General features: G+C 43.9%; 3 non-coding genes across 3 annotated transcripts; all 3 read right to left on the bottom strand.

Annotated features, from left to right (window-relative positions):
* Window positions 1-15,703: 15,703 nt before the first annotated feature.
* trnal-aag (transfer RNA leucine (anticodon AAG)) lies at window positions 15,704-15,785 on the bottom strand. The gene has a single exon. It is a non-coding gene; the product is annotated as a tRNA-Leu (tRNA).
* A 2,838-nt stretch (window positions 15,786-18,623) lies between these two features.
* Window positions 18,624-18,705, bottom strand: trnal-aag (transfer RNA leucine (anticodon AAG)). Its single transcript has one exon. It is a non-coding gene; the product is annotated as a tRNA-Leu (tRNA).
* A 5,752-nt stretch (window positions 18,706-24,457) lies between these two features.
* Window positions 24,458-24,538, bottom strand: trnal-aag (transfer RNA leucine (anticodon AAG)). Its single transcript has one exon. It is a non-coding gene; the product is annotated as a tRNA-Leu (tRNA).
* Window positions 24,539-24,856: the final 318 nt, after the last annotated feature.

Here is a 24,856-nt window from a genome sequence, read left to right as displayed (position 1 = left end):
ATATGAGTTCGATTTTGTAACGGCATTGACCGTTCCATAATCCGCACGAAATTCAACACAAATCATCGGGTTTGGTAACTAAGACAATCAGCGAACTCCACGCGCTCTGGCTTGGTTCAATGATGTTCTCGTCAAGCACGGTGTTCACCTGCATCTTGTCCTGTCAGCCTTTGAGATAATTAAGTCGAGAGGGAAGCTGCTTTATCGCAGCAGAATTCCCTACATTTACTTGGTGTTCAATTGCTTTCGTTCTCCCCATGTGATTCTTGCATTTGCCCTGACTCTGTAGGAACAAAAAAATCTTCCAACAATTTTCTATGCTCCTGAGACAGACAGCTTTCTAATCCATCCCACTCCTCAAGGACTTCATCATTTTAGAATCTGTTTTGAGGTACATTAAAATTCAAAGCAACTGAATTCGATTCCTCACTCTGCTGGGCAGTAACGAACAACTCTTCCTCCAGTTCTTCCTTTGTTGTGTAATACGTTTCAACATGTTCACATGACATACCCAATACAGTTTTATTTTCTATCTGACATCTTTGCTAAATAGTTCAACTGACTCAACTTTTTCACAGGGACCACTAAACCTAACTTTAAAGGGATCACCTATGATTGGTAACAGTACTGACAAGTTATCCCAGTGGGAAAACTTCTGAGTCCCAGATTTTTATCTGCCACCTGCGTAATTCTACGCTGTGCCATCTTTGGGTGCTGTTTTGCTGAATCACCGACCAAATTTAGTCTCTCCCTCACTTCCGATGCATGATTTAATTGTGTGATCTTCGACTTTGACCCTGTCATTTGTTTCTTTAATTAATTCCAAAGTGCAATCACTTCATGTGCGAATATGACCTAAAAAGGAATTGACTAAGTGGATTCGTTTGGAACATTCTTAATGGCAAACAATACGAATGGGATATCTTTTTCCCAATCATTCGGGTAATCTTGACAGTATGCTCTCTTCATGGTCTTCAAGGTCTTAAGCCATTTTTGTAAAGCTCCCAAGGATTCAGGAAAATATGCACTAGATTTAAAATTTTGTATCTCAGCTATCAATAACCTCCTTAAACAGTCGAGCAGTAAAATTTGACCCTTAGTCCGACTGAATCTGACTAGTTAGGTCATAGCGTGTGAAGAAAGCTACTAACTCCTCTACCAGAATTGTGGCCTTGATACTCCGGGAAGGAATTGCCGTTGGAAATATGGATAGCACATCCATTGTAGTCAACAAGCACTGGTTCCGACATTTAGTTCTCGGGAGGGGATGCACGCAATCAACTATAATCCACTTGAAAAATTCTCCAACTGTGGTAATTGGCAACAAAGGCGCGTTTTTATTGCCGCCTGAGGCTTACCTGCCATTTGACATGTATGACACTGTCAGAAAAAGCCAACCACATCCCGTGTGCATTCCAGGCTAGTAGAAATGTTTAGTATTTAGGTTGTGTGTTTCGTAAACCTCGATGACCCCCTTTTGGTAGTTCATGTGCTGCCCATAACACTTCCTCTCTATGTGGTAGCTGCAACACAGTCTTGTGTACTTTGGCCCACTACACGAATCACATCAAGTATTGTATCAGCTGACCTAAACTCAACTCCTTCATCTTTCTTTTTACTTGTCACTTGGTGCTGTGACGATTGAGAGTGGGATCTGCTTAACACACAGTCTGGGAAAATAGGAAGACATTTCTATTTTAACTCCTCAGTTTCTTCGTCTTCCTTGGGCTTCTGCACAATAAGGGGAGTCACTTCCAAATTGGATCTTGCCAAATTATTTCCAAGCACAAGCTGAATTCATGGAACTGACACTCCGTCTATCACACCCAGCGTAAATTTCCCCGGCCTAAATTGGCGCTCCAACCTGATCTTACATAAGAGAACGCTAAATTTCTGCTCATGCATCCCACAAATTACGACACTCATGGGAAACAGATACAAAAGGGTACATATTCGCCCATCTCTTACTACCAGCGACTGGTTAGATGCTGTCACTCTCAAAATTATAGCTTCTTGTCTTCTTTCCCCTTCTTTCTGAGTAAACAGTACCACAGCGGCAGATTCTTTGTAGAAATCAGTTAATAACTGCCTAACCAGCCCCTGCCTAGGCTGCACATCCGTCTGCAGCTCCTCAGCTCTTCTTGTGCTCTCCTGTATTAGCTTCATTAATGCCACCAGTTTAGCTTCTTTAAACACTTTTATTCTCCACAACGTCTTTAATTAACGACAAGTACTGTGTCTTTCCGTATTCAACTTTGCCAGAATGGAAACAGCTGAGGTCTTTCACCTCCTTTCGACTCTCTTGGAGTTCTTTTTTTCCTGCTCTAATATCTTCCAAGTGCAGGAAGCTTCTTGGTTTAGTAATGCAGAATCTCCCCTTCGGCCAATTTCGATCCTTCACAAGACGAATATCTGTTCAAAAGCTTGTCTTGTGCACCAGCATGTACTCATCTATTAATTCTGCTCCCCTTCTGACTTTCCGAAATCTTTTTTCCTCCACGTGAATTCTTGCAATCTCTGAAAGTGTGTTTTTGAACCCCTCCAGCAGAATTATCTTTCTAATAGCCTGAAATATCCTCTCTTTATCCAAATAAGAATCCATCCATCAAAAGTATTGTGTTTATTTCTTTTTAACTCAACACAAGTCTGACATGTGTTTCAGAAACGTTCTCGATTTACTTCTGGTACCAGTTCAGAAGCACTGAAAGTAGCTTATTTTATTCATTCATAATCTTTTGACACCTCACGTAATATCATACCAAATCCCTTACTCGCTCTGACTTCGAGTTTAGTCTGAACTCGCATTACCCATCAATCGTCGGACCATTCCATCTGCCTAGCCATGTTTTTGATTGAAATGAAGAAGGCTTCAACATCATCCTCATCAAAATGTTGCGGAGTTGTGACACATTTATATATATCATTAATTTCTCTTTTAATTTCCATCCTGCTAACTTGACTTTGCTGACAAAGTCGCAACTTCTCAAGTTCAAATTTTCTCTCTCCTTCTCACTCTTCTCTGTTCCTTTCTTATCTCCCTTTGCTCATATAAGAAACTCCTCTCTCTTTTTCCTCCCTCTCTATCTCCATTCTCTCTGTTTCACTGTCTCTCTCTCCTTCTCTTCTCTAACGTTTTCTCATTCTTCTCCCCCTTTCTTTGTCTCCCCCTCTCGCTTTCCTCTCTCTCGCTTTGTTTATCTTCTCACTCCATTTTCCTCGAGACTAATTTAGGTAACATATTCGGTGGCGACCTCGCAGTGAAGCGAAGCTGTTGTCTCCTGCTTTCTATTTATATGTTTGTCCTGGATGGGGTTCCTGGGGTTTGTAGTGATGTCATTTCCTGTTCGTTTTCCGAGTGGTTGACAGATGGTATCTAGATCTACGTGTTTGTTTATGGCGTTGTGTTTGGAGTACCAAGCCTCTAGGAATTCTCTGGCATATCTTTGCTTAGCCTGTCCCAGGATAGATGTGTTGTCCCAGTCGAAATGTTTTTTTTCATCCGTGTGTAGGGCTACGATGGAGAGAGGGTCGTGTCTTTTTGTGGATAGCTGGTGTTCGTGTATCTTGGTGGCTAACCTTCTTCCTGTTTGTCCTACGTTGTCTTTGTGGCAGTCCTTGCGTGGAATTTCGTAGATGACGTTGGTTTTGTCCATGAGTTGTACTGGGTCTTTTAAGTTTGCTAGTTTTCATTTGAGAGTGTTGGTGGGTTTGTGTGCTACTAGGATTCCGAGGGGTCTTAGTAGTCTGGCTGTCATTTCTGAAACTTCTTTGATGTATGGTAAGGTGGTTAGTGTTTCTGGCGGTGTTTGGTCTGCTTGTCGTGGTTTGTTCTCGAGGAATCTGCAGACTGTACTTTTTGAGTGTTCGTTCTTCTTGAATACGTTGTATAGGTGGTTCACCTCTGTTTTCCGAAGTTCGTCTGTGCTGCAGTGTATGGTGGCTCGTTGGAATAGTGTTCTGACAACCTCCGTTTGTGTGTGTTGGGATGATTGCTGGTGTAGTTAAGTATTTGGTCAGTGTTTGTCGGTTTTCTGTATACGCAGGTTTGTAGTTCTCCGTTGTCCTTTCTTTCGACTGTGACGTCGGTTGCTGTCGGTTTCTTCCTCCTGGCACTCCATCCACAACGCCATAAACAAATACATGTATCTAGATACCATCTATCAACCTCTCAGAAAACGAACAGGAAATGACATCACCCCAAACCTCACGAACCCCATCCAGGACAAATGTATAAATAGAACGCAAGGAGACAACAGTTTCGCTTCACTTGGAGGTCCCACTGATGATGTTACCTTGCCAGGTAATGAAACGTCTGGATCTCAAACCTCCAGCTCAGCGAGCAAACCTACACCCGAAACCTCAACCTGAGCTACAAACCTTACAACAGCAGTGTAACTGATGAAAGGGATGGCAGGGTCTGTTGTTTTCTGTGGTGCTCCACTGTTTCTGATTCAGTGCTCCCAGCGCTCCGGCTCGAGTTCGATTCCAGTCAGGGAATGGCAGTTTTCCTATGCTCGTTTGTCGTAGTGGCAGCATTCCTAAAGCAGGAAATGATGGATGTGGCTGAGAAGTGGTCATGTTTTGTTAAAAACACGATTCAGGTTAACATAAGACAAAGAGCTGCGGATGCTGGAAATGTGACACAAAAACATGGAATGCTGGAGAAACTCAGCGCCTGGCAGGATCCATGGAGCAAAGTAGAGCTAGTGTTTCAGATCGACAGAAGCAGGTTCGTTCGGTATTTCAACATTGTAATGCAGGCAAATTTTCAGTATTATGTGTGGGTTCATCATATTTATCAAAACTTCTCATTAGTTGGCAACCGTCACTTTTACAAATTTAAAAGGTTTTATTTGGCGGTAATGCTGCTTCCGTTTCCATGAGCTGGTGACAAGCTGTGCTTTAATGGTTACCTTTTTCTTTTCCTTTCTGTCACTTAGCAGCCATGTCAAGTGGACAATTGACCCTTTCAGTGTCTTCCACAATGTGAATTTCCATTTGTCTTTCTACGTCTGTTCATTGTCACCTTCTTTCACAGTCTCTGTCCAAATCTCTCATTTCCCATTTCTGGTCTTTGGAAACTCTGACTGCAGAAGACAGTGTGAAAGTGCAGCTGATGAGGCAATTTCTCCTCCCGCTGACTGTACTGTGGAGAACTGGGCTCACATTCTCTAGATAATATATCTGTCACTTAGGCCTGAGGCCTTCGACATGTTTCCTTTTAAGTTCCAAATACAATTCATAATATTTTGCTTTTGGTGTAAAATTAATGAACAGTTACAGCAGATAATGATCAGCGTGTGATATCCGCACTGATTCCTACCTCACCTCGTTCTTCCCAACAAACTGAGAATAAACGAGGAGGTGAAACAAAAGCACTTCTAGAACCGAGGTAAGAAACTCCAAATAGAATTAGCAGAACAAAGCAATGAGGTGTCAAAGAGGTCCTTACTCGACGTGATTGTTCGGTGTTCGAGATGGGAAAGCTATCCAGCCTGAGGCACCTTCATGTCTCTTGTTGCTGACTGAATCAGAAAGCAGAGGTTTCACGAGACCTACACTTGTCTCACTTTGCTGTCCCCACCTCCTCCCCTGAACAGGTTTACATTTTCCTGCTCTTCTATGAGGTAAATGATACAACGTCATTTCATGTCTATCACTTTCTCAGTTCCAGTTCCAACATGGCTTCGATTTCAGAGCACGTGTGAAGGTTTGACTACAAATCCATTCATTCCTGTTGCGAAATGACTGAGTCACTAACATGCGAACTGCACCAAAGCATGATTCAGGATTTCTGATGTTGGTTCATTCGCGTTGAAAAACAGCAGACAAAATCAAAATGAGGCCTTTCAGAGACTATCTTGGGATTCATTTGACAGAGAGGCGACATCAACAATCCGTGGTGCACTGTGACACCAGCAAATAAATGTTACTTTGTTTTCAAACCGGGTTGCCTTCGCACTGAAAGCAAACGCGGTACTATTGTTACAGAAAGGGCGAGGGCACGGAAACTGCTCTCCTTATCAGGATGATAATTGCTGCTGTACACTCCGGCGCACGTTGAGGCCAAGGTATGAGAGCAGCTTAACAAAGTTTCAGACAGTAATTAATTGTAAATCCTTTCCATTTCACTTCTACAGTAGGTATGGATTGTTTGCATCCCATTAGAAGGAGTATGGTAGAGGATACACGGAGAAACTACCACGGCAAATCCCGCGCCAATCATCTTGCTGTTTTTTCAGTGTTGTCGGGTCTAAATCCGAGCAATCCATCGTTAACAGCAGCATGACGATTCGTCATGCTCATGAGTTGAAAGGTTCGAGAAACTAACTCATTCCCTCCTTCTCCGGGGTATCTTCGGATGATCAGTGAATCATATCTCATTGATAGAGACATATTTCTAAAAATGTCAGGTTCTAAGCAGACACCTGCAATCGGTCGTGAACAAGTAAAGAAGCGGAGTGAGGAAGTCAAATAAATGTGCATGGCAATGATGACTGGAACGCATGAGGCAGGAAGTTATCGTGGAGCTGGTGGTGTTAGGCTCAGTGTTGATGCCAATGGGTCAGCCTACACTGCCTAATGTTGATTCTGGCTCACACTCACTCCAGGTCAATTCACCACGATAACCCTCCTCCTCTTGGCGTGAGGATCCCCCTGGGTGTGTGAACGTCGTCAATGGGCCAAGAAACGATGGACACATTCTCCTTATTCTATCAGTTTAAACAGGTGAACAGTACAGTTTGAAACCAATGTAAGTGCACATTAACTTTCCCTGTACATTTTCAATGCAGAATGTTAAACTGTGAAATGTCTGTTCAAAAGCGGGCATTGATTGCAATTCTCAACAAAAAAGAAAATCATTTCCAAACTTTTGTGATGAAGTGGTTAAAGAACTACAAGTGTGGATGTGTAAACGCACTTCTAGTGGAGGCACTGTGACTCGGTTTGTTAAAGTGCTTCTCAAGTAAACAAGAGAACTTGGGATTCAAATGCCAGTTGTGGATGTCCAATCTTTCAAAGGCTCATTGTTTCATCTTCTTCAAATGTCATATTGCTGACCCCGCTGCTTTCTGATTTGAGCTCAGCCTTTTGTGATTTGATGCTCCTAGAGTTATTCACTCCTTTTTTCTCCACCAATGAATGTTGTTTCTTGCTGACTGTTAATACAAACTGGAACCTCTTTCCATTGTCCCACAAAAACTTCTTTTCTTCTCTTCTGTTGCGCTTGCTCTTTCACTCCCAGTTTTAGTGGGAATGACGAGTTGAGGCAGCAGACACTGCAGATTTGACGGGAAATGTTGTGGCCATAGCACAGACACCAAGAGCTGATCATCTTCATTTTCTGCAGTCAGCGACAGTCTTTCACCAATGAAACTGCTTTTATTTCCGGAGGAAAAGATGTTGTATTTAGAATTCGAAAGACTCATAACATGTTGAATAACGTGTTGGAGGAAATGCCCATCAACCCAAACTCCACTCCTGGCACCTTCCCCTGCAACCGCAGGAAATGTAAAACTTGCGCCCACACCACCTCCCTCACTTCCCTCCAAGGCCCCAAGGGATCCTTCCATATCCGCCATAAGTTCACCTGCACCTCCACACACATCACCTATTGCATCCGTTGCACCCGATGAGACCTCCTCTATACTGGGGAGACGGGCCGCCTACTTGCGGAACGCTTCAGGGAACACCTCTGGGACGCCCAGACCAACCTATCAAACCACCCCGTGGCTCAACACTTTAACTATCCCTCGCACTCCACCGATGACGTGCAGGTCCTTGGACTCCTCCATCGGCAGAACATAACAACACGACTGTTGGAGGAAGAGCGCCTCATCTTCCGCCTGGGAACCCTCCAACCACAAGGAATGAACTCAGATTTCTCCAGTTTCCTCATTTCCCCTCCCCCCACCTTGTCTCAGTCGGTTCCCTCAACTCAGCACCGCCCTCCTAACCTGCAATCTTCTTCCTGACCTCTCCGCCCCCACTCCACTCCGGCCTATTAAACTCACCTTGACCTCCTTCCACCTATCACATCTCCATCGCCCCTTCCCCAAGTCCCTCCTCCCTACCTTTTATCTTAGCCTGCCTGGCACACTCTCCTCATTCCTGATGAAGGGCTCTGGCCCGAAACGTCAAATTTCCTGTTCCTTGGATGCTGCCTAACCTGCTGTGCTTTAACCAGCAACACATTTTCAGAGTTGAGGATTAAACAAATCAGCCAGGATCTCATTGAACGTTGACGCTGTCGGGATGGCCCAAATGGCTGCCAACTGCACCAATGCCATTTCTGTGAATTTGAAAATGCTGGCGACCATTGTAATGGAAGTAAAGCAGATAGTTTAGAAAAGATGATTGTAAACTCAGTCAACATCTTTCGTTGAAAGGAAAATCACACTTCGACAATTTGCCAGAGATTTTTTGCTGACATGACATGAAGATTTTATCATGGAAGCAGATAGATGAACTCTATTTCTATTTCTAGCAGAGACTCAATATGGGGCCAAATGATAAAACGTCGTTGAACAAGTTAAGAGTTCATGGTGTTGTGTAATAAATGACCTTTGACTGTCCATTATTTACTGAACACAAGCCACCGAATCATGTGTAATTTTTAAAGTTGTAAAATGTAAATCGTGAAATGCAGTAATGTCAGGCATATGGCTTCAATGATGTTTCTCTGTATTAACGACCTGATGAAGTGGCAGAGTGAAATTTGTCCAGTTTTGCTGATGATGCACAATAGATTGGAGGACATCTTTTGATGAGGTTGGGGTATCTGCAATGCGATATACTGTATGTAGGTCGTCTGGGTAAGGAAAAAAAAAGACAGATGCAGTTTCCTGTCTTTTTCATGTGAGGCCATGAATTCGAAAGGAAGAGTCAAAGTCCGAAAACTATTAAAATCGAGAGAAACTGCAATAAAATGTGATGCAGAAGAATGTGGATGTTCTAACGCATGAAACAAAGATGAGCGATTGATTTATTATTTTCTGGCAAAAAGATCCATACCCTTCTCTAATTTTTGCAATGAGATGGTTTTCCAGGAAATCACTGGAACTAAGGAATCTGTAAATTAATCGAAGACCATGATAAGTTTCGTTTTGTTCGATGGGACATAAAGTGGGCTTGCAAACTACACCCGCTCGTGACTTGTTTCCTCACAATTTCTCATATCTAAACAAACAGATTCTACATTCTTACAATTGGACTATTTTCGACAGTCTTGTGTCCCATATCTCAGGAGGAATCCACTGCACATGTATCGTGTTCAGAGGATGTTCATGAGAATGTTCTCAGGACTGAGGCATGGATGTGGAGTTAGGTTCGCACGCTTGAGCTGGGAGGTTCATTTCAGAAGTTTCATCACTCTGTTGGTAAATCTTCAGTGGGCCTCAGGCGAATCAGTGAACATGATTCCTGTTTTCTATTTATATGTTTGGGTTTCTTTGGGTTGGTGATGTTATTTCCTGTGGTGATGTCATTTCTTGTTATTTTCCTCAGGGGGTGGTAGATGGGGTATAACGCGATTTGTTTGTTGATAGTGTTCTGGCTGCAATTCCAAGCTTCTTGGAATTCCCGATTGCGTCTGTTTGTCTTGTCCTAAGATGGATGTGTTGTTCCAGTCGATGTGGTATCCTTCCTCATCTGTAAGGATACTAGTGAGAAGGTCATATCGTTTTGTGGATAGTTGGTGTTCATGTATCGTCGGGCTAGTTTTGTGCCTGTTGTCCAATATATTGTTTGTTACAGTTCTTGCACGTTATTTCGTAAATTGTATTAGTTTTGCTTGTGGTCTGGATGGGGTCTTCTAACTTCATGAGTTGCTGTTTTACTGTTTGTTTAATGTGATTCTATTCTTGGTGGAGTTTGGAGAGATGAACAGGCATCTAACTGAGAAGTGCAGAATACTGAATGTCCTGGGCAGAGTGGATGTTGGGAAAATGTTTCCATTAGTTGGAGATACTAGGACCTGAGGGCATAGACTTAGAGTTAAGCGAAGACCAAATAGAACAGAGATAAGGATAAAAGTCTTCATCAAATGAGTGGTGAGATTATGGAATTCATTGCCACAGAAGGCTGTGGAGGCCAGGCCGATGAGTATGTAGAAGACTGAGATAGATAGATAGATTCTTGAGAATCAAGGGATACGAGGAGAAGCGGGAGAATGAGGTGAGGAAACGTATCATGCAAGATTGAAATGTATAGACGACTTGATGGTCTGAATGGACTAATATCTGCTCCTATATGTTATGGTCTAATATGCTAACTAAGTGCCCAAACTGTGTGTTCTGCAATGTTTGTTGTGTCAAGTTGCATTTTGCCTCAGTTTAGATACACAGCTTGTTATCACCTGCAGATTTCATTTCGAGTTACTTGATCTTAAATCCACACCTTGATTACCTGAAAACGCTGGAAAATAATCAGAAACTCAGAAGCCGAGGCGGGTAGTTGGAGGGAGAGGGGGTGCAGAGTGAGTGAGAGAGAGAGAGAGACGTCAAGATGGTTTCAATAGATCTGAGAATGCTAGACATTGAACAGGCTTTAACAATAAGTGGTTTGTATCAAGAAAAAAAGAAAGTTCTAAGTTAGGGTGGAACACAGGAACAATGGAATATCAGAGCCGTTAAGTCCGGAGAAGAGAAATAAAGTGTGTGCCGGGGCCAGCTTCCAACTGAAAGAAAATAAAGGACATAAACAATTGGAAACAAAACAGTGGAAAATATGTAAATTCTGAATTTGTTGCATATGGTTTTGAATCCAGGAAGCGAGGAAGTGTGGAGGAAGGAAGCTAGAGAACTCATTAGTTTGTCACCTGGACCCACTCTCTATCCTGTTTCAAGCAACACATTATAAATTAGACCACGTGGCCCAAAGGTCGAGGTGCTCACTGGCTGTCAGTCTCTCTTCTCCGGTTGTGCCTGAACACTGGAAACCTTTGAGACAGAACGTTCTGGGGAAACTTTTTTCCCTGAGTTTGGCTTGTGCTCAATTAATCTGTTCTCCTCTAAGGTTCTCAGACTTTCTTTCGTGAATTTCTTTCCTGAGCTGACAATGTCACTTATATCTTCTTTCGCAGGGGATTGGATAGAGACCTCAACGAAACAGCACATCAAAATTTGAAAGAGTGACCCTTCTGCAGGGCCTGAAAATAACCAACTTTCAACTGTCAAAGGAAAAACTGTCAAGGGATAACCAGATTTGACCTACAAAGAATGAAACCTGAAAGCAACAACACCCCCAGATTTTATGGACTACATAAAGTGCACAAACCAGACATCCCACTCAGACCCAAAGTATCACTACCAGGGACACCATCACACAAACTGGCTAAAGAACTGCAACAGAAATAAAAACACCTGATCAGCGGATCCAGACACTCGATACAGTCAACGCTGGAATTCTTGGACATCATCAGTAATATCTATATAGACAAGGAAGAAACTATGGTCTCATTCGATGTAACGGCATTGTTCACTTCTATCGACAAAACCCTAGCCAGAGAAACAATAGCCAACCTGCTGGACATACAGAACAGACAACAGGGCGTTGAATCTTTCACACGGATGGCATAGTTAAACTACTAGGCCAGTGCCTCACAACACGCTTCATATTCAACAACCAAATGTATGAACGGTACACCAATGGGCTCACCCATCTCTGGACGCAATGCAAAGGTTAGAACAAACTGTCTAACCGCAAATTCAACTCTGGGTCAGATATGTGGATTGCACCTTTGTAATCATTAAAAACACAGAAATAGAGAACACACACCCGATCATCAACTCCATCCTCACAGGAATCCGATTCACTAGAGAAGAAGAAAAGGACAATCAACTCCCATTCCTAGACGTGATGGTACAGAGAACACCGAACAGAGAATTCACCACAAAGGTATACAGGAAAGTCACTCACACAGACCAAGTCCTGAACTATGAAAGCAACCACCCCATCACACATGAAATAAGTTGCATCAAAACACACTTCAAAAGGGCAACAACACACTTCAGTACACCAGGACTGCAAAAACAGGAAGAATAACACTGATACAATTTTTTCACCAAAAACGGATAACCCCGCAATTTCATCAACAGATGCCGAAGGGAAAGGCAACGGAACGAGGACATGCCACAACGCAAATGACTAGCCACACTACCATACATCAAGAGTGTTTCAAAACTGACAACCAGATTACTGCGACCACGAGGACTCATAGCAGCACACAAACCCACAGCCACTCTCAGACAACGACTCACCAGAACGAAGAACCCGATACCCAGCATGAGCAAAACCAACACAGTGTACAAACTTCCATGCAAGGACTGCACAAAACACTACATAGGACAAACAGGAAGACAAATAACGATCCGCATCCATGAACACCAATTAGCCACGAAACGACGGGACGGAAACGAAGGAAATTGGAGAAATTCAATAACATATGACATCAAAATTCATCGGAACGATTTTCCCATTCGCCAGAAAGCCAAATAACGATGAATCGACTCACCGCAGGACTTTGTTTCACAACAGCGATGAAATAGCAGACTCCATTCGGTTCCAGTAAAATCTCAACATGCTTGGAACATGAAGCAGCAGTAGAGATGTCTGCAATTTTCCACGCGGGAGGCGAACACGATCAAGACAGCATAGACAATTTGGCACTTTCCCACTCCACAGTTAATTCCCCGGGAAGTAAACCATATTTTATTGTGAACAGAAATACAGCGGGAGTGGAAACAGCATTTTAACAAGCTGTGACGTGGCAGCTTGCAGAAATGGCAGTGGTGGGACACGAACCCACGCCCCAATCGAGAATGGAGCCTTAATCCAGCGTCTTAGACCGCACGGCCACACAACCCACGGCGCAGGTGCACCATTTTCTTGCATTTCCAATTGAGCTCCTGCATGACAACAGATGGAAAGTCACGTGAAATGGGTTCCATGATCCCTCTCCGACTCGCACGGCTGCTTGCATGTGCCGGCTACAATATCAATTTCGCAACAAATAGTGATAGCTCATCAATCCGGATAAAAATCAATGGTAAGCTGAGGCTATCTTCTCAGACTCTTTTCAGCTACAAATGTATCTGTGAGTGCGTGAGCATACATGTTCGCTTATGATTTGTTCAAATAACCATGTACTGCTTGACATGACTGCAATTTCGATTCTTGCTTTGCTAAATGATTTCACCCATTGCTCGAAACAGGACAACTTTCACGTTTACACGGAACATGAAACACACCGGACTACAGGGAAAATGCACAAAGCTGAGCAGGCCGTGTTCCACATCATACCGTGCAGCATAGTTTCAGTCACTGTGTCTGTTTTGCAGAATAAGAGTCCCAAAGAATGTTCTCCAGCCTAAAAGCGGAGGTAGCATTACAATCCGAGAACGACCGATCAAAGTGTGAGGATGCTCTGACCTCGGGGCCAGTTCGAGATGCCACTTTCCTTGCCTTTTACATAAACTGTGCAATTGGCTGCAGGGATGTTCACGCCTGGACATGAGCCACATCGATACAACTAAGTTGGAAACCTGCGTGGGAATCAACGAGAAGCGACTCAATAAATCTTGCTAAATTCCATGGTGCTTATTAGAAATGCAGTTTCTGTTCACCTCAATTTAAAAGGCAGTTTTTGAACATAGTAACTGAAATCAAAAGCTAATTATCTCACCCCACCTCCACTCCGGGAGAGGTGCTAACTGCACTTGATTGCTTTTTGTTCTCGATGTGAAGAGCTCTCACGCCTGAGTCACCTTCACGCCTCTTGTTGCTGAGTGACTCAAAAAGAAGGAGTTTCACCAGAGCTGCAACTGCCTCACTTTCCCAGTCGCTCTCCCCGTTGACATTTTCCTGCTCATCAGTGATTTAAAGAAAACCAAAAGGATGCGATGTTATTCTGCAGCCTCTTTGTCGATTCCTCCGTTTAAATTCCAACATGGCTTAGATCTCGGGGCGCACCTTAATACTAGCTTTGAAAGCACAGGTCCAGAGCTTCCTCTGAGAGTGCAATTTCTTTCATTGCTGTTGCTGATTGAATGAGCCACTAACGTGCGAACTGCTCCAAAACATGATTCAGGACCTCTGGTGCCAATTCTCGCACTTTGAATAACGACAGACAGCTTCCAAATGAGGCCTTTCAGATACGACTTTGGGGTACATTTGGCAGACAGAATAGTTCAGGAATCCGTGGTGCACTGTGACACCAGCGCATCACCTTCTTCCCTGTCTTTGAACCGGGCCGCCTCAGCAAGGAATGCAAATGCAGTATTGCTCTTCGTGGAAGGATCGGTAACTACACTCTCCAACTGAATGGCACATGATCAGAAGCAGTTTGTAGAATATCTTTACAATGCTCTGCACAGTAATCAAATGGAAATGCATTGCATTTCACTACGAGAGCAGATTTGTTCAAGCAAATTCGAAGGCAGGTTTGCAGATGGGAAAGCAAGCAGGAAAGCTCCGTTCTTGTCCATGTAAAAGGCTGCAGATGAAGAACAAAACAGTTTCGACCGCGGGAACCTATCTTGCGGAAGGTGAACGTGCTGATCACTATGCTACAGAAACAAGCCCACAGCCGCCCCTGCTGCAGCTCAGTGGTATCCGACACTGAAAGTTGAAGACATTCTACCTTTCACCTTTCTGTTTCCAAATGCTCGTTGTTTCATGGGAGTTGTTTAATTTTGGCTGTGTGGTATGCATGGACGAGATACACCGAAGTATCTGTTTTCACCCGGTGTAGCCCAATAACGTTGTGTTGCTTACACCGGCTTTAAAAGGATAACTTTTTAGCCGAGCTGGCCGTCGCAGTCTGTGGCACAATCTTTAGTCTGTTCGACTGCTCACTGGAAAGGTAGTATTGTGAAACACTGCAGAAACGAAGGACTTCCTTACTTTTGCTCCGACTGACCATACTCTGTGAAATTTTCCCAGATTCTCAGTTGAGGAGTTTTTGCAGCTGGAAATTATCTCAGAAAGCCTGTTAATTCGTAATGTATTGAACGAATCGCAAAACAGAAAACATTTGACACGCAATAGAAACAAAACTGGCAAACCAAATGCATTTTCAGATACAGTGAGCATGAATGCTAAATGTGAGACACTCCGAGCGCATGAGCCATAAAGTAATCTCACAACTAACATCAGGGCAATTCCAAACTACTCTTTCAATGATACTTGAGCCTCAGTGCACCACCATATCCCAGACAATGCTGAAAAGAGAGAAAGAAAGAACATAATAAGAATAGGCCACAAAAAGTGAATTTCACCAATCACAGTCTCGATTAGATCACCTTTCCCTTCCGGTGTCTCCGGGACGGAAACGAAGGAAATTGGAGAAGTTCAATAACATATGACATCAAAATTCATCGGAACGATTTTCCCATTCGTCAGAAAACCAAGTAACGATGAATCGACTCACCGCAGGACTTTGTTTCACAACAGCGATGAAATAGCAGTCTCCATTCGGTTCCAGTAAAATCTCAACATGCTTGGAACATAAAGCAACAGTAGAGCTGATTGCAATTTTCCACGCGGGAGGCGAACACGATCAAGACAGCATAGACAATTTGGCACTTTCCCACTACACATTTAATTCCCCAGGAAGCAAACCAAATTGTTTTGTGAACAGAAGTACAGCGGGAATGGAAACAGCATTTTAACAAGCTGTGTCGTTGCAACTGAACAGTGGAAATGGCAGTGGTGGGATTCGAACCCACGCCCCTATCGAGACTGGAGCCTTAATCCAGCGCCTTAGACCGCTCGGCCACACTACCAGCTGCGCTGCCACCCAATTTTCTTCCATTTCCAATTGAGCTCCTGCATGACAACAGATGGAAAGTCACGTGAAATGGGTTCCATGATTCCTCTCCGACTCGCACGGCTGCTTGGATGTGCCGGCTACAATATCAATTTCGCAACAAATAATGATAGCTCATCAATCCGGATAAAAATCAATGGTAAGCTGAGGCTATCTTCTCAGACTCTTTTCAGCTACAAATGTATCTGTGAGTGCGTGAGCAAACATGTTCGCTTATGATTTGGTCAAATAACCATGAACTGCTTGACATTACTGCAATTTCGATTCTTGCTTTGCTAAATGATTTCACCCATTGCTCGAAACAGGACAACTTTCACGTTTACACGGAACATGAAACACACCGGACTACAGGGAAAATGCACAAAGCTGAGCAGGCCGTGTTCCACATCATACCGTGCAGCATAGTTTCAGTCACTGTGTCTGTTTTGCAGAATAAGAGTCCCAAAGAATGTTCTCCAGCCTAAAAGCGGAGGTAGCATTACAATCCGAGAACGACCGATCACAGTGTGAGGATGCTCTGACCTCGGGGCCAGTTCGAGATGCCACTTTCCTTGCCTTTTACATAAACCGTGCAATTGGCTGCAGGGATGTTCACACCTGGACATGAGCCACATCGATACAACTGAGTTGGAAACCTACGTGGGAATCAACGAGAAGCGACTCAATAAATCTTGCTAAATTCCATGGTGCTTATTAGAAATGCAGTTTCTGTTCACCTCAATTTAAAAGGCAGTTTTTGAACATAGTAACTGAAATCAAAAGCTAATTATCTCACCCCACCTCCACTCCGGGAGAGGTGCTAACTGCACTTGATTGCTTTTTGTTCTCGATGTGAAGAGCTCTCACGCCTGAGTCACCTTCACGCCTCTTGTTGCTGAGTGACTCAAAAAGAAGGAGTTTCACCAGAGCTGCAACTGCCTCACTTTCCCAGTCGCTCTCCCCGTTGACATTTTCCTGCTCATCAGTGATTTAAAGAAAAGCAAAAGGATGCGATGTTATTCTGCAGCCTCTTTGTCGATTCCTCCGTTTAAGTTCCAACATGGCTTAGATCTCGGGGCGCACCTTAATACTAGCTTTGAAAGCACAGGTCCAGAGCTTCCTCTGAGAGTGCAATTTCTTTCATTGCTGTTGCTGATTGAATGAGCCGCTAACGTGCGAACTGCTCCAAAACATGATTCAGGACCTCTGGTGCCAATTCTCGCATTTTGAATAACGACAGACAGCTTCCAAATGAGGCCTTTCAGATACGACTTTGGGGTACATTTGGCAGACAGAATAGTTCAGGAATCCGTGGTGCACTGTGACACCAGCGCATCACCTTCTTCCCTGTCTTTGAACCGGGCCGCCTCAGCAAGGAATGCAAATGCAGTATTGCTCTTCGTGGAAGGATCGGTAACTACACTCTCAACCTGAATGGCACATGATCAGAAGCAGTTTGTAGAATATCTTTACAATGCTCTGCACAGTAATCAAATGGAAATGCATTGCATTTCACTACGAGAGCAGATTTGTTCAAGCAAATTCGAAGGCAGGTTTGCAGATGGGAAAGCAAGCAGGAAAGCTCCGTTCTTGTCCATGTAAAAGGCTGCAGATGAAGAACAAAACAGTTTCGACCGCGGGAACCTATCTTGCGGAAGGTGAACGTGCTGATCACTATGCTACAGAAACAAGCCCACAGCCGCCCCTGCTGCAGCTCAGTGGTATCCGACACTGAAAGTTGAAGACATTCTACCTTTCACCTTTCTGTTTCCAAATGCTCGTTGTTTCATGGGAGTTGTTTAATTTTGGCTGTGTGGTATGCATGGACGAGATACACCGAAGTATCTGTTTTCACCCGGTGTAGCCCAATAACGTTGTGTTGCTTACACCGGCTTTAAAAGGATAACTTTTTAGCCGAGCTGGCCGTCGCAGTCTGTGGCACAATCTTTAGTCTGTTCGACTGCTCACTGGAAAGGTAGTATTGTGAAACACTGCAGAAACGAAGGACTTCCTTACTTTTGCTCCGACTGACCATACTCTGTGAAATTTTCCCAGATTCTCAGTTGAGGAGTTTTTGCAGCTGGAAATTATCTCAGAAAGCCTGTTAATTCGTAATGTATTGAACGAATCGCAAAACAGAAAACATTTGACACGCAACAGAAACAAAACTGGCAAACCAAATGCATTTTCAGATACAGTGAGCATGAATGCTAAATGTGAGACACTCCGAGCGCATGAGCCATAAAGTAATCTCACAACTAACATCAGGGCAATTCCAAACTACTCTTTCAATGATACTTGAGCCTCAGTGCACCACCATATCCCAGACAATGCTGAAAAGAGAGAAAGAAAGAACATAATAAGAATAGGCCACAAAAAGTGAATTTCACCAATCACAGTCTCGATTAGATCACCTTTCCCTTCCGGTGTCTCCGGGACGGAAACGAAGGAAATTGGAGAAATTCAATAACATATGACATCAAAATTCATCGGAACGATTTTCCCATTCGTCAGAAAACCAAGTAACGATGAATCGACTCACCGCAGGACTTTGTTTCACAACAGCGATGAAATAGCAGTCTCCATTCGGTTCCAGTAAAATCTCAACATGCTTGGAACATAAAGCAACAGTAGAGCTGTTTGCAATTTTCCACGCGGGAGGCGAACACGATCAAGACAGCATAGACAATTTGGCACTTTCCCACTACACATTTAATTCCCCGGGAAGCAAATCAAATTGTTTTGTGAACAGAAGTACAGCGGGAATGGAAACAGCATTTTAACAAGCTGTGTCGTTGCAACTGAACAGTGGAAATGGCAGTGGTGGGATTCGAACCCACGCCCCTATCGAGACTGGAGCCTTAATCCAGCGCCTTAGACCGCTCGGCCACACTACCAGCTGCGCTGCCACCCAATTTTCTTGCATTTCCAATTGAGCTCCTGCATGACAACAGATGGAAAGTCACGTGAAATGGGTTCCATGATTCCTCTCCGACTCGCACGGCTGCTTGGATGTGCCGGCTACAATATCAATTTCGCAACAAATAATGATAGCTCATCAATCCGGATAAAAATCAATGGTAAGCTGAGGCTATCTTCTCAGACTCTTTTCAGCTACAAATGTATCTGTGAGTGCGTGAGCAAACATGTTCGCTTATGATTTGGTCAAATAACCATGAACTGCTTGACATTACTGCAATTTCGATTCTTGCTTTGCTAAATGATTTCACCCATTGCTCGAAACAGGACAACTTTCACGTTTACACGGAACATGAAACACACCGGACTACAGGGAAAATGCACAAAGCTGAGCAGGCCGTGTTCCACATCATACCGTGCAGCATAGTTTCAGTCACTGTGTCTGTTTTGCAGAATAAGAGTCCCAAAGAATGTTCTCCAGCCTAAAAGCGGAGGTAGCATTACAATCCGAGAACGACCGATCACAGTGTGAGGATGCTCTGACCTCGGGGCCAGTTCGAGATGCCACTTTCCTTGCCTTTTACATAAACCGTGCAATTGGCTGCAGGGATGTTCACACCTGGACATGAGCCACATCGATACAACTGAGTTGGAAACCTGCGTGGGAATCAACGAGAAGCGACTCAATAAATCTTGCTAAATTCCATGGTGCTTATTAGAAATGCAGTTTCTGTTCACCTCAATTTAAAAGGCAGTTTTTGAACATAGTAACTGAAATCAAAAGCTAATTATCTCACCCCACCTCCACTCCGGGAGAGGTGCTAACTGCACTTGATTGCTTTTTGTTCTCGATGTGAAGAGCTCTCACGCCTGAGTCACCTTCACGCCTCTTGTTGCTGAGTGACTCAAAAAGAAGGAGTTTCACCAGAGCTGCAACTGCCTCACTTTCCCAGTCGCTCTCCCCGTTGACATTTTCCTGCTCATCAGTGATTTAAAGAAAACCAAAAGGATGCGATGTTATTCTGCAGCCTCTTTGTCGATTCCTCCGTTTAAATTCCAACATGGCTTAGATCTCGGGGCGCACCTTAATACTAGCTTTGAAAGCACAGGTCCAGAGCTTCCTCTGAGAGTGCAATTTCTTTCATTGCTGTTGCTGATTGAATGAGCCACTAACGTGCGAACTGCTCCAAAACATGATTCAGGACCTCTGGTGCCAATTCTCGCACTTTGAATAACGACAGACAGCTTCCAAATGAGGCCTTTCAGATACGACTTTGGGGTACATTTGGCAGACAGAATAGTTCAGGAATCCGTGGTGCACTGTGACACCAGCGCATCACCTTCTTCCCTGTCTTTGAACCGGGCCGCCTCAGCAAGGAATGCAAATGCAGTATTGCTCTTCGTGGAAGGATCGGTAACTACACTCTCAACTGAATGGCACATGATCAGAAGCAGTTTGTAGAATATCTTTACAATGCTCTGCACAGTAATCAAATGGAAATGCATTGCATTTCACTACGAGAGCAGATTTGTTCAAGCAAATTCGAAGGCAGGTTTGCAGATGGGAAAGCAAGCAGGAAAGCTCCGTTCTTGTCCATGTAAAAGGCTGCAGATGAAGAACAAAACAGTTTCGACCGCGGGAACCTATCTTGCGGAAGGTGAACGTGCTGATCACTATGCTACAGAAACAAGCCCACAGCCGCCCCGCTGCAGCTCAGTGGTATCCGACACTGAAAGTTGAAGACATTCTACCTTTCACCTTTCTGTTTCCAAATGCTCGTTGTTTCATGGGAGTTGTTTAATTTTGGCTGTGTGGTATGCATGGACGAGATACACCGAAGTATCTGTTTTCACCCGGTGTAGCCCAATAACGTTGTGTTGCTTACACCGGCTTTAAAAGGATAACTTTTTAGCCGAGCTGGCCGTCGCAGTCTGTGGCACAATCTTTAGTCTGTTCGACTGCTCACTGGAAAGGTAGTATTGTGAAACACTGCAGAAACGAAGGACTTCCTTACTTTTGCTCCGACTGACCATACTCTGTGAAATTTTCCCAGATTCTCAGTTGAGGAGTTTTTGCAGCTGGAAATTATCTCAGAAAGCCTGTTAATTCGTAATGTATTGAACGAATCGCAAAACAGAAAACATTTGACACGCAACAGAAACAAAACTGGCAAACCAAATGCATTTTCAGATACAGTGAGCATGAATGCTAAACGTGAGACACTCCGAGCGCATGAGCCATAAAGTAATCTCACAACTAACATCAGGGCAATTCCAAACTACTCTTTCAATGATACTTGAGCCTCAGTGCACCACCATATCCCAGACAATGCTGAAAAGAGAGAAAGAAAGAACATAATAAGAATAGGCCACAAAAAGTGAATTTCACCAATCACAGTCTCGATTAGATCACCTTTCCCTTCCGGTGTCTCCGGGACGGAAACGAAGGAAATTGGAGAAATTCAATAACATATGACATCAAAATTCATCGGAACGATTTTCCCATTCGTCAGAAAGCCAAGTAACGATGAATCGACTCACCGCAGGACTTTGTTTCACAACAGCGATGAAATAGCAGTCTCCATTCGGTTCCAGTAAAATCTCAACATGCTTGGAACATAAAGCAACAGTAGAGCTGTTTGCAATTTTCCACGCGGGAGGCGAACACGATCAAGACAGCATAGACAATTTGGCACTTTCCCACTACACATTTAATTCCCCGGGAAGCAAATCAAATTGTTTTGTGAACAGAAGTACAGCGGGAGTGGAAACAGCATTTTAACAAGCTGTGACGTTGCAGCTTGCAGAAATGGCAGTGGTGGGATTCGAACCCACGCCCCTGTCGAGACTGGAGCCTTAATCCAGCGCCTTAGACCGCACGGCCACACAACCCACGGCGCAGGTGCACCATTTTCTTGCATTTCCAATTGAGCTCCTGCATGACAACAGATGGAAAGTCACGTGAAATGGGTTCCATGATTCCTCTCCGACTCGCACGGCTGCTTGGATGTGCCGGCTACAATATCAATTTCGCAACAAATAATGATAGCTCATCAATCCGGATAAAAATCAATGGTAAGCTGAGGCTATCTTCTCAGACTCTTTTCAGCTACAAATGTATCTGTGAGTGCGTGAGCAAACATGTTCGCTTATGATTTGGTCAAATAACCATGAACTGCTTGACATTACTGCAATTTCGATTCTTGCTTTGCTAAATGATTTCACCCATTGCTCGAAACAGGACAACTTTCACGTTTACACGGAACATGAAACACACCGGACTACAGGGAAAATGCACAAAGCTGAGCAGGCCGTGTTCCACATCATACCGTGCAGCATAGTTTCAGTCACTGTGTCTGTTTTGCAGAATAAGAGTCCCAAAGAATGTTCTCCAGCCTAAAAGCGGAGGTAGCATTACAATCCGAGAACGACCGATCACAGTGTGAGGATGCTCTGACCTCGGGGCCAGTTCGAGATGCCACTTTCCTTGCCTTTTACATAAACCGTGCAATTGGCTGCAGGGATGTTCACACCTGGACATGAGCCACATCGATACAACTGAGTTGGAAACCTGCGTGGGAATCAACGAGAAGCGACTCAATAAATCTTGCTAAATTCCATGGTGCTTATTAGAAATGCAGTTTCTGTTCACCTCAATTTAAAAGGCAGTTTTTGAACATAGTAACTGAAATCAAAAGCTAATTATCTCACCCCACCTCCACTCCGGGAGAGGTGCTAACTGCACTTGATTGCTTTTTGTTCTCGATGTGAAGAGCTCTCACGCCTGAGTCACCTTCACGCCTCTTGTTGCTGAGTGACTCAAAAAGAAGGAGTTTCACCAGAGCTGCAACTGCCTCACTTTCCCAGTCGCTCTCCCCGTTGACATTTTCCTGCTCATCAGTGATTTAAAGAAAACCAAAAGGATGCGATGTTATTCTGCAGCCTCTTTGTCGATTCCTCCGTTTAAATTCCAACATGGCTTAGATCTCGGGGCGCACCTTAATACTAGCTTTGAAAGCACAGGTCCAGAGCTTCCTCTGAGAGTGCAATTTCTTTCATTGCTGTTGCTGATTGAATGAGCCACTAACGTGCGAACTGCTCCAAAACATGATTCAGGACCTCTGGTGCCAATTCTCGCACTTTGAATAACGACAGACAGCTTCCAAATGAGGCCTTTCAGATACGACTTTGGGGTACATTTGGCAGACAGAATAGTTCAGGAATCCGTGGTGCACTGTGACACCAGCGCATCACCTTCTTCCCTGTCTTTGAACCGGGCCGCCTCAGCAAGGAATGCAAATGCAGTATTGCTCTTCGTGGAAGGATCGGTAACTACACTCTCCAACTGAATGGCACATGATCAGAAGCAGTTTGTAGAATATCTTTACAATGCTCTGCACAGTAATCAAATGGAAATGCATTGCATTTCACTACGAGAGCAGATTTGTTCAAGCAAATTCGAAGGCAGGTTTGCAGATGGGAAAGCAAGCAGGAAAGCTCCGTTCTTGTCCATGTAAAAGGCTGCAGATGAAGAACAAAACAGTTTCGACCGCGGGAACCTATCTTGCGGAAGGTGAACGTGCTGATCACTATGCTACAGAAACAAGCCCACAGCCGCCCCTGCTGCAGCTCAGTGGTATCCGACACTGAAAGTTGAAGACATTCTACCTTTCACCTTTCTGTTTCCAAATGCTCGTTGTTTCATGGGAGTTGTTTAATTTTGGCTGTGTGGTATGCATGGACGAGATACACCGAAGTATCTGTTTTCACCCGGTGTAGCCCAATAACGTTGTGTTGCTTACACCGGCTTTAAAAGGATAACTTTTTAGCCGAGCTGGCCGTCGCAGTCTGTGGCACAATCTTTAGTCTGTTCGACTGCTCACTGGAAAGGTAGTATTGTGAAACACTGCAGAAACGAAGGACTTCCTTACTTTTGCTCCGACTGACCATACTCTGTGAAATTTTCCCAGATTCTCAGTTGAGGAGTTTTTGCAGCTGGAAATTATCTCAGAAAGCCTGTTAATTCGTAATGTATTGAACGAATCGCAAAACAGAAAACATTTGACACGCAACAGAAACAAAACTGGCAAACCAAATGCATTTTCAGATACAGTGAGCATGAATGCTAAACGTGAGACACTCCGAGCGCATGAGCCATAAAGTAATCTCACAACTAACATCAGGGCAATTCCAAACTACTCTTTCAATGATACTTGAGCCTCAGTGCACCACCATATCCCAGACAATGCTGAAAAGAGAGAAAGAAAGAACATAATAAGAATAGGCCACAAAAAGTGAATTTCACCAATCACAGTCTCGATTAGATCACCTTTCCCTTCCGGTGTCTCCGGGACGGAAACGAAGGAAATTGGAGAAATTCAATAACATATGACATCAAAATTCATCGGAACGATTTTCCCATTCGTCAGAAAGCCAAGTAACGATTAATCGACTCACCGCAGGACTTTGTTTCACAACAGCGATGAAATAGCAGTCTCCATTCGGTTCCAGTAAAATCTCAACATGCTTGGAACATAAAGCAACAGTAGAGCTGTTTGCAATTTTCCACGCGGGAGGCGAACACGATCAAGACAGCATAGACAATTTGGCACTTTCCCACTACACATTTATTCCCCGGGAAGCAAATCAAATTGTTTTGTGAACAGAAGTACAGCGGGAATGGAAACAGCATTTTAACAATGCTGTGTCGTTGCAACTGATCAGTAGAAATGGCAGTGGTGGGTTCGAACCCACGCCCCTGTCGAGACTGGAGCCTTAATCCAGCGCCTTAGACCGCTCGGCCACACTACCAGCTGCGCTGCCGCCACATTTTCTTGCATTTCCAATTGAGCTCCTGCATGACAACAGATGGAAAGTCACTCACTTATCTTTCACCTTTCTGTTTCCAACAGCTCATTGTTGTCCAGGGTAATTGACATCTTGAAAAAGTTAAAACAAATAACAGTTGAAATTGGTGACAAAATTGAGCCAAGGATGTCGTCAATGTTTGGTCTATAGGGTGAGGTGGAACAGGCTGGACATCTTTCCCGACAGCGTAACGGCTGCGACATGATTTTATGGAAGGGTTGTAAACTGAGTATTTTCGTGTTTTACCCAAGCTGGGGTGAG

The sequence above is a fragment of the Hemiscyllium ocellatum genome, unplaced genomic scaffold (genome assembly GCF_020745735.1).
Source record: "Hemiscyllium ocellatum isolate sHemOce1 unplaced genomic scaffold, sHemOce1.pat.X.cur. scaffold_306_pat_ctg1, whole genome shotgun sequence".
Classification (NCBI taxonomy): domain Eukaryota; kingdom Metazoa; phylum Chordata; class Chondrichthyes; order Orectolobiformes; family Hemiscylliidae; genus Hemiscyllium; species Hemiscyllium ocellatum.
The sequence above is the reverse complement of the archived record's forward strand: the minus strand, read 5'-3'. Positions and strand labels throughout refer to the sequence as shown.